The 11,132-nt window shown below is 35.7% G+C and overlaps 1 long non-coding RNA gene across 1 annotated transcript; it reads left to right on the top strand.

Annotated features, from left to right (window-relative positions):
* Positions 1-1,483: 1,483 nt before the first annotated feature.
* LOC147077554 (uncharacterized) lies at positions 1,484-10,005 on the top strand. The gene is made up of 3 exons (XR_015069482.1): positions 1,484-1,650; positions 7,394-7,546; positions 8,137-10,005. It is a non-coding gene; the product is annotated as an uncharacterized LOC147077554 (long non-coding RNA).
* The last annotated feature ends 1,127 nt before the right edge of the window (positions 10,006-11,132 follow it).

The raw sequence follows: 11,132 nt of genomic DNA on the forward strand, positions 1-11,132 counted from the left end.
CTGACTTCTATACGCGTGGGTACAACACTTTGGTATTTGTTTTAAATAGTCTTAAACAACTTACCTTGTTCCATTTTGAATCTACGTAAACTTCGTCTCAATTTCTGTTTGATCGCGTTAACTGTTGTTAGGCTTCGTTGTAGTGTTAATCAATAATTATTATTCGGACGCGCTGAAGGACTGCCGGTTGACGTTTCAAAGTTCGTTTTTGACAGGTTTTTGTTTTGTTTGGTAATATTAGTCTATGGTAATGGTGTTGTGACGTAGGAGTTGCCGTTTTATGGAAATAAATGAATGAATTAATTTTAAGCATTGGCAACACTAATTAGTTGTCAGAAAAGCGTTTCCGTGGACATTTACCAAACGGTCCCAAACCATCCCAAACCCAACCTCCCGATTTCGTTTGTTTGATGCAGGTTGAATGATACATACTTTATAATGTACATCTCATGTTGTGTACGTCTTGAATTTAGATTTGTTTTGTCAACAATGTTTTATTTCTCAAATAAATATAAATAAGCATTAAAAAATATAATTAATTATAAGTACCTACCTACCTAATTATAATAATTTACAATTAAAAATTTAAGCAATGTCTGTCACCTTTATAAAAATAAGTAGCCTGTGGAAGAAAATATAGGTAACTATAATACCTATCAGTTAAATAGTATGTTTGATTACTGCCACTAATTAAAACTATCATCACATAATATGTGTGTAATATTATTACCCTAGAATCCCAAAAAAATTACTACAAATAATAATAAAATAATATTGCAAATTACATTAAAGCACTTCCAATAATAGACTGAGCTAGCCCTACTTATAGATAATTAGGGTGGGTGTTAATAGTTTGATTTGAATGACAGTAAGTTAGTCATAAGGCGAAAATAAATAATATTAAATCAAAGAATGGAAACCAATCCTAACGTAACCTATCAAATAAAGCAGTATAATTGGCTATTTTCAAAATTTCTTTGCTTTGGATTCCTGTAAACTGACGAGAACTAACTAATGTTTTAGAATAATATGAATGTAACAGTAAAAGAATATTGTATTTTCCCCATGACCATGCCGTCGAATCTCTTTTTATTTTCCCCAGAGAGCATAGACAATTATTTTTTTTAAATCGAAGTCCTGATGTCTATGGTAGAAACCGTTGCATATTATTTGCCAGTGAAACACGTTAACCTGAGGTCGTAAAGCTATTGACAGATTTTAAGCAAAAATAAATAGTATTAAATTAAAGAATGGAAACCAAACCAAACGTAACCTAGCAAATAATGCAGTATAATCGGCTATTTTCAAAGTTCTTTGCTTTGGCTTCATGTAAACTGACAATAACCAACTAATGTTTTAGAATAATATGTTTTGATAGAATATTGTATATCCCCCATAACGATACCGTCGAACTCTTTTTATTTTCCCCAGAGGGCATAGACAATTAAAAATTGTTATCGAAGTTTTGATGTCTATGGTAGAAGCCTTAGTATAATATGTTTGCCAGTGTAACACGTTAGCCTGAGGTCGTGAAGCTATTGACAGATTTCGTAATCGATTGACGTAAATCACTTCAACAGCAAGGGTCGATTTGACGTGTCAGTCAAACAGGAAAACATCGAGGACCACGATAGTATCCACATAAAAAAGGTAAGCAGATTTTAATTTGTTTAGGCGAGGGTATTCAAAATTCTGTTTCAAATGCGCAGTAACTAAGCACGACTAATCTACAAAGTGAACAACAAATTGAAGACAATATTGTTTTAATATCGGACGGGACAAACACTATGTAATTATACAGAGTTTTTTCATTCGATTTTACGAAATAAGTATTGCAAAAGTAATCACGGTTCATGTCTGTTTAGTGGTAGGCAACGGCAAACAAATTCAATATAAATACCTACTATATTAACTATACTAGATTAAGGTTAGGATAGGGTGAATGCTTTAGGCTAAGGCCACATAGGCAGGTGCCTTCTTGGTGGCTACGTGCCAGGTGACATATCCCACTATACTATACGGACGCACACTGTAATATCGCAATGGCCTCGCTACACGATTCGCGCGTCGATACGTGATTATTATTCCCGGCGAACAAACGTGTTGGTTATTTTCTTGTACCACCTTTTTCAAGATGGCGGATGTTTCTTCAGTATGACAAACGTCAAACACCGTATATTTTGAGGTTATTAATAATGACGCATGGGATGAATAATTGACATTACGCACGCAAGAAGTTCGAATTTGAGATTTCCGAAATTTTAAACTTAAATTCTCTGTGAGAAGTAGCTTTCTGGTTAGTTTTGAGAGTGACATGTAGTTGTTGACTCGACCGCTCCCAAATGTCAAATGAATTTGTACCTAAGCACGTAGCGTGCAATGTGGCAGTGTTTTTAGTAGACAAGCATAGCACCTAACTATGTGGCCGAATAATTAGTAAAATATTCTGCTGTTGATTAACACAGTGCATCGTATTAACCATCATCAGTTGAGTAGGTAATAAGAATTGATTTAAGAGACGCTTTTAGTTTTTTAGTGTCGTTGTCTATGGGCAAATGCATGAGATTTTATCTCCGCTGTTCTCGGCGACGGTCGTTGCGAGTTCGCTCCATACATATTATTTTAATCTGCAAGTATTTTCCTAACACGGCAAGGTTGAATTGCTTGAGCTTAGACTAAGGCAATCCTCTCACGCAGAAACTAAAATCCGACAAACTGGTTGCTAATGGAATTCATAGACTGGCCAGTGACATGCTTCGCACACCAGGCTACTGGAAGTCAATAATCTCATAACCTCAAACTGTCAAACCCATTGTCTTTCCTACTGCATCCTAAGCTTTTTCCGTAATGTCTTTACGGGAATATTCTGGCAGCCTGTAATTATAAAGGCAGGAGTATTTCTCAAATCGGTTCGCCCATCTCTAAATTTTGACGTCTTGACTTGTTATTGCTTGTATATTTCAGTTCAGTGGTACCAATTTTGGTAAGAATATATTATGATTTTTCATCGAATTTACTGATATTGGTACCACTGTTTAATGGGTGACTGGAAACTGAGAGACTGGGAGATGTCGCGTCTCTTCGAAATACATTAGCTAGATACTGGAGTTTCAGTCTCGTCTTTTTTGAGTATTAACGTGAGAGGATGGCCTTACTATGTTTCTCTATATTCTCCTGAATAAACCCGAAGAGGACCGAGCGTAACAGTGGGGTAGATCAGCTCAGCTAAGTTTTCTTCTTCTCACAGGAGCGTGGTCCTGTGGCAGTTCTTTGTGCCTATCAGCAGAAGCGCAGGGTAGATAAAACCGTAATGGCGTATACTATTTGACAGAGATATAAATTCCACCCTTATTACAACGCCATGTTCACGTTAATATTATATATTGTTGTTTAATTTAATACAAAGCATTTTTGAGGCAGACGAAACGGTTCCTAATTTATTGATGGATAGTGGAATGTATTACGAAAAATGCGTTTTAATAAATTAAAGAACAATACAATGCAGTTCCACCATGAATTGACAGTTAACAAAATAAAAGAAATTGTTATTACCTATGTAAACACCTTTTATATTTAAACTGCCTTTATTAGAATGTAATACCTATATATATATATATATATATAAATGAATGTTTGTTTGTCTGTCTGTCCCGTATGCGTTCCTCCTACCATTCATCCGATTGCGATGAAACTTTGGTGAGTGGTTGTGCGCAGACCCGCGAAGGTTTCTGAATTAGTACAACCACCTTCTTTTCTTCTATTCGTATGCGTTCCTGTACCAAATTTAGAAAATCCATGCTTCTCACATGGACAGCTGTATGTGGCCTGCTCACGCGTTGGAATTCGTGTACGCACTAGACGGAAAAACAAAAAATATTGTCTGTCCAAAAGCACTCCAATAAACAGAATTAAAACACAAACAATTTCTTTCTTTGAGTGGCATTGCAACGCATACCCGTACTAGCTAGTATATTATATTAGTTTATGATTTACTTGTTAACGCTATGATTTGATACAGTGATTGAATGCAGTCGATGCGTCCTTCTTTAAACTTGAGTTAATACTAAATTGTGAACCTATTTTGTTTCTTTATAAAACAAACATTATTAATATTACGCATGGCAATCCATACGTTTAGTTTGATAATAACAAAGGTACGATAAAGCAAATCTTTATCAAATGTATTGCCAGCCATTCATTAAGCTTGCTTATTATTATTTGATAAGAATACAAAGATAGACTCAAAGTTTTGGGGCTGTGACCGTACTGGTTATTAAGACATAATAGCAGACTAAACGAATTCGACATGAGTTCATTTTTTTATTCAACCATATTTTGTTCGTCGGCTATCCGAAGTCAAGCTCGAAACAATACAACATGGGGACTAAGCCGGCTCACATGTGTCAACTCGCCTCGTCTGCCGCAAATCCATAAATCAAACCTTCCAAGAACGTCAATCCGGTGTTGCATATGAAACCGCGCACATCTACCTAGCGACAGTCGCACATAACATTCGAATCGTATAAGTAGATATTTTGATGCGGCGATCGTCGGTAAAAAAATGACCAATTCGTTGGTGTTGTTATGCGTCCTGGCGTCTTCGACTCGCAGCCCAACCATGCAACTTGTCTATTGACGCGCTCCCGGTCTTGGCCGGCATTCTCCCACTTGACCTGCATATTCATGTCAGCGGTGCTTCAATATTGCTCTTCAAAGGAGAGGAGGCCGTTGTTGGTGACTTTCACCTTGCCCCGCCTCCTCGGCTTGTTGCTGAAGAAGTAGCATCGTTGAAGCGGATAATAAGACTTATGACGCTTGACGCGGTTTTTAAGACCTGGCAGCGAAAGTGAGACGAATCGAACAAAGGCCGGCACACATACACGTTTTTCCAGACATAAAGTGGCGAATGGAGATAACCAAATATCTGACTCCATACCATTACACCAGTCAATTTTTGACCGGACATTGTGGATTCGCTGGCAAGCTCTTTGAGCTTGGACTTGCAAGCCGCCCGACATGTCCATGCGGAGAGAAAATACAGGATGCCAACCACATCCTCTGGGTATGTCTGAGAATGTGCTCCGAACGGGAGGAATATTTTCAAGTCGGTCCAACCGTCCGACATGGTTGCTACAAAGACCAATTATTTTGCTTTTAAAAAAATTGCGGCGTCTTACTACGGGCGTGAAGATCTCTTCACATAAATTTTGCTGCCTGTTTCGTTCTTTTTTATTTATATCCAACGTCACTTCATTTTTTTTTCGTAATTCCCATATACTTTTTCTCTCCCTGGCAATTTGCATTAAAGTAAACTCAGTCAGAGCTCACTATGAGCGTAGCAACCTAAGTCTTGGGCATCTTCTCCCAGGACACTCCCAGTCCAATTTATTTCAGATGTTTCATATCACCAATTGATGGGTCCCGTTATACGCTCGATTAAGACCGAGCGTGGTGCGGGGCGGGGTTGGTGGAGGGCACTTAATCTCAGTGTTTATTGCAACAATATTTTTTTTTTTCAAATTAATAAGTCGCATTTTACCAATTTTTGGAGATCCATTTGTCAACGTGTGTTTTGTGAATAACGATGACGTCTTTGGCACATTCTGGGTGGACGAGTTTTGACGTGAGAGCCGGCTTAACGTTAGCAGAGACTGCGTTGCATTTCGAGCAATTAGTTCCACAAACGGCCGCACATCTTTTCACAAATCTTTGACTGTAATTTCAATAATAATTTATTGAGGCGCCTTTGATCTGCGTCACTCTGACACTCTAGACCAGTGGTTCTTATGTACGGCCACCAGAGGATTTTACTGTGGCCACCAGTGCTTTACAGAATAGTATTTCAAAAATTTACTTATAAAATTAGTTGAATACCTTACAGACTTGTCTTAAATTTCTTTCCACACTCAAATGATCCATAATGTGTTTTTGTAATGAGATCATGTGTCTGAGAATAAAGTCAATTCAAAGAATTCGTAACAATTGCTTAATTAATATTGTCAATTTTTCCTACTACTGTATACTGTGAGAGATCATTCAGTGTAATTCACTTTATAAAAAACAAATATCAAAGCCAGTTGTTATTTTCATTGCATTAGCATTATATTTAAATAAATATATATGTACTAAAATGTTCAAATACCTACCGCCTACCGTAACTCAATTTGGAGAGCGTTTATGAGCAGGTATTAAAACGGCCAATACTTAAAATTTGTCGAAATCAAGATGGCAGTCGTAGGATAATGGTAATGCACAGGGCGCTATACCCAATAGACGCAGGTTCGATTCTTACCTTTTTTCGAAAAAGATTTTTTCTATTGGCTATATTTTCTCAAGAGCGTTTTCAAAATTATGTGTGTTTAACATGGTAAGGTAAATACATATCGTATACTAAGATCTATAGGGTCGCAACTGCAAAATAACCCAAAAATTAAGACAATCTATTTTTTCACACGGAAAAAACGCACTTGATTGGATTCGACGTCAAAGTGACAGTTGGTACTTTAAAAATAAAAACAACGATAAATAATTATATAATTTAGTAATGCAAGATAAATTTATAGAAATAAACCAACGACGCTTCAATAAGCGGCCCGTTTTCTTACGTGTGTAATTTAACAAGATAATTAAGAGCTAGTTGAAGAATCAAGGTTGTCACAAGTTTTGTTTTTGTTTTGTTACGCCAAAGAAGTATAACTTCTATCTTGCGTACATAAGTACACACACCGATTTTTTTAATTGTCCGACATTTAAATAAATAATATTTCGAATCCTACTGATGATTAAGCTATTTTTATTTAATTTATTTTATTTCTCTGTTTTATATTATTTTTTTTATTTCTATATTAAAAGAATTTTTATATAAAACACTAATTTTAATAAAATTTAATATGAAAAAGGTGCATTTTGTTTTTTTTTCTATTAAAACTTTGAAGCCCCATGCACATGGAAGTTTGTTCGTCAAATCTCAAACTATTTGGCCGCAACTGCAAAAATCTACAATATAATTTAAAAAATATATATTTATATATTTAGGAACTACAGTATGATAAAGTACACAAAATTATTCTAACATGGTACAATTTTCTTGCGGTCTACTGCAATTATTTAAATTGTAGTTAATTATTTTACATTCAAACTCAAATTATTTAGGATCATGTTTTTTGCAGTTACGACCCAATAGATCTCAATGTGCGATATGTTTACAAAAAGGCAGATTAAAGTACGCAATGTGCTGCAGTTAGCTGGAATGTCTTTCGGTGAGTATACATTCACTTGCCAAATGCAGTTGTACATTGGTGGCCACTGAATGCAGAGGATACAGCTGCGGCAGGTCTTAACCAGGAATGGATTAACTGTTACATAATATTATTAATCATGTTGTTATTTTCAGGAGTGTGAAGACAGCCTGATCAATTTAAGGTCGGAGAATGATAATGAGGGTGTCATAATCAAACAAGAGTTCGTTGACGATGCAATTCGCCAAATCTATAATGAGAATCCTCAACCCGGCCCCTCCGATCGACAAAACAGCCCAGTAGACCAGGTACGTCCATTTACAGGTTCACTTATAATACAACTATTAAACATGTTTTGGCATTAAAATTAAGATGGCCACCGCACTTGTTTGAAGTTGAAATAATCCAGATATATCGAATCCCACCACCTTGGAGGAGGCCAATAATTGTCAGGTCCATTATTCGAAATCAACTGAAGCAATCGTTTATAATCGGTTCGCGAAAGAAAATAAATGAAAATCGTGTCTTACTCACCTCAACTCCACAAAAGCTTGGTGGAGCTAGTAGTAGTAATTCTGAATCACAGTGAAAATGGAAAACCGTGCAGTTATAGTAATTCTATAAAAGAAGCGTGGTTAAAATGCTCGCACGGCCTTTTTGAAAAACGTGAAAACAAGAAAAATATATCCAAAAATAAAAGATATGCCTTCGTCTAGAAACACGGTGAAATATAGAATCATAATGTTATTTTTTTAACTTTTTAATAGAATACTCAAAAACTACTTTTTCATTTTTTCTCAATTAAAAACTGCTCGGCACGGAGACAGTCGAAATACTTATAATGAACTGTTATTTAAAAATCTCATAATTTATTAATACTTTCAAATGTATTTTTTAGATTATCGCTAGAAGCACTTTACCGGCCAATGTTGCAATGATATCGTCCTGGGACATGACTGAAGCACAAGCGTCTAGCGAAGACCTACACATTGAGGAACAAGACATAAAGCAAGAACTCAAAGAATATATTGAAAGGTACAAAGATGTCGTCAGTCGCAATAGTAAACGTGATATTTGTCAATCAAATATGGTAAACACAGAATTATTAGTGGCTGTTATACAATTGGAAAAAAATACGTTTCATAAAGAAAATTTTGTTTGTAGTATCTGTTTTGATTTTTTTTTATCGTTCGACCTAATGTTGCTTCACAAAGCGATACACAAAACCACAATTGCGAAAACGAACGATTCCGTTGCAAGGCTGGTTAAATGTGACGATGGTCATTTTTCAATATTTCGTCCTGGTCACGTCATGAAGTCACTCAAAATGACTCATTCTGGCGAAAAGCCATTTAACTGTAATAAATGCAATTACTCATGCACGACGTCTAGTAACATAAAAACCCACAGAATGTCTCATTCTGGTGAAAAGTCATTTAACTGTGATAAATGCAATTACTCATGCAAACAATCAGGTAACATGAAAAGACACAAAATGACCCATTCTGGTGAAAAACCATTTAAATGTGACAAATGCAATTACTCGTGCACTACGTCTAATAGTATGAAAACACATAAAATCACTCATTCTGGTGAAAAGCCATTTAACTGTGATAAATGCAATTTTTCATGCAAAGAATCAGGTGTCATGAAAAGACACAAAATGACTCATTCTGGTGAAAAACCATTTAAATGTGATAAGTGCAAATACTCATGCAGACAATCAAGTAACATGACAACACACAAAATGACTCATTCTGGTGAAAAGCCATTTAACTGTGATAAATGCAATTACACATGCAGACAGTCAAATAAATTAAAAATACATAAAATGACTCATTCTGGCGAAAAACCATTTATATGTGACACATGCAATTACTCATGTACGACGTCAGGTCACATGAAAACACACAAAATGACCCATTCTGGTGAAAAGCCATTTAAATGTGAAAAATGCAATTTTTCAAGCAGACATCCAAGTAACATGAAAACACATAAAATGACTCATTCTGGTGAAAAGCCATTTAAATGTGTTAAATGTGATTACTCATGCAGACGTTCATGTGACATGAAAAAACACAAAATGACTCATTTTGTTGAAATGCCATTTAACTGTGATAAACGCAATTACTCATGCAAACAATCAGGTAACATGAAAAGACACAAAATGACCCATTCTGGTGAAAAACCATTTAAATTTGACAAATGCAATTATTCGTGCACTATGTCTAATAGTATGAAAATACATAAAATCACTCATTCTGGTGAAAAGCCATTTAACTGTGATAAATGCAATTACTCATGAAAACAATCAGGTGTCATGAAAAGACACAAAATGACTCATTCTGGTGAAAAACCATTTAAATGTGATAAGTGCAAATACTCATGCATACAGTCAAATAAATTAAAAACACATAAAATGACTCATTCTGGCGAAAAACCATTTATATGTGACACATGCAATTACTCATGCACGACGTCAGGTAGCATGAAAACACATCAAATGACTCATTTGGGCGAAACGCCATTTAAATGTGATATATGCAATTACTCATGCAGACAGTCAGGTCACATGAAAACACACAAAATGAGTCATTCTGGTGAAAAGCCATTTAAATGTGATAAGTGCAATTATTCATGCAGACAATCTGGTCATATGAAAACACACAAAATGACACATTCTTTTGACAAGCCATTTAAATGTTATATATGCAATTACTCATGCACGACTTCTAGCAGCATGAAAAGGCACAAAATGAGTCGATACAAAAAAAAATGAAAAACTACCCTCGATAGTTATCGATAGCGGCCGATAGTAGTCTTGTGTATAGAATAGATGTGTGTGTGTACAAAAAAATGTACAACTGTCATCGTATTTTCGTTTATGGCTGTAAATTATTGGTGTTATTTAATGTTCTATGCATGCTTCTCTTAATTATTAAGAGTTTTCCTTGTTATGGTAATAATAGTTATGTCCAAAGAGATTGGACTTGGTTCTGTCTAAGTAAAATGTCAGCCGACGGAAGTTTTTGTTTTGAATAAATAATGAACCCAACATTTTTAGCCGTTTGACAAGTGGAAGATACCAACCTGCTGAGTATGACGATAGCTTGGTTAATAACTGTATTCTGTAACAATAAGTATTATATTTTATATATAAATAAAGAAACGGGAAACTTATTTGATTTTAATCGCTTTTATTCACACTATCCCATTCATAATAAGTAGCACCGGCTCGCACAAAGAAACTACATTAATATGAGGTTCATCATTGAAACCCATATAGTTATTGCCATCTCCCGTCAGATCAAAGAAGATGCATTCTCTTTCTTCGCTCGGTATGCTGGTTAACGTCTGTTATTTAAGACTTGGGAGTGAACAAATAAATAGGTACCTCGGAATGGTCTAGAACGGCGATTTTTATTTTTACTATTAATTACATTATTATCAATTTTTCGGAACGCAGGATGTATATTATGTTTAAGTATGTACAATTTTATTGCAATCTCTGGAAGCCTAAATTTTTTCGCTTTCGATCTCGCTATCACCGAGAAGCGCTTTAGCGCTACAAGCGAACTCCTATCACAAAAGCGGTGGACACAAATGCAGCGTTGCTTTTTTTACGTTCTGACAAACGACGTTGCCGGATAATTTCTTTCTCGTTATCGACCATTACTATGAATCAGCTCGGAAATGGTTCCGGCCTCTGGGCGTTTATAAACATAATACAAAATCCCCTTTATTCGTATACAAAAGCCTCCTTATAATATACGAGCGCGACACCGGTGTCCCGTCTGAAACCGGAGCGACGTTTAGTAAACTTAACATAACTTCATCTTGACGTGTACCTATAACAGAAAAAGCGTACATCAGTTTACTGGAAGCCAGGCGGGA

This window comes from Rhyacophila brunnea, unplaced genomic scaffold (assembly GCF_057557595.1).
Source record: "Rhyacophila brunnea isolate RB1 unplaced genomic scaffold, BYU_Rbru_1.0 scaffold_13, whole genome shotgun sequence".
Lineage (NCBI taxonomy): Eukaryota > Metazoa > Arthropoda > Insecta > Trichoptera > Rhyacophilidae > Rhyacophila > Rhyacophila brunnea.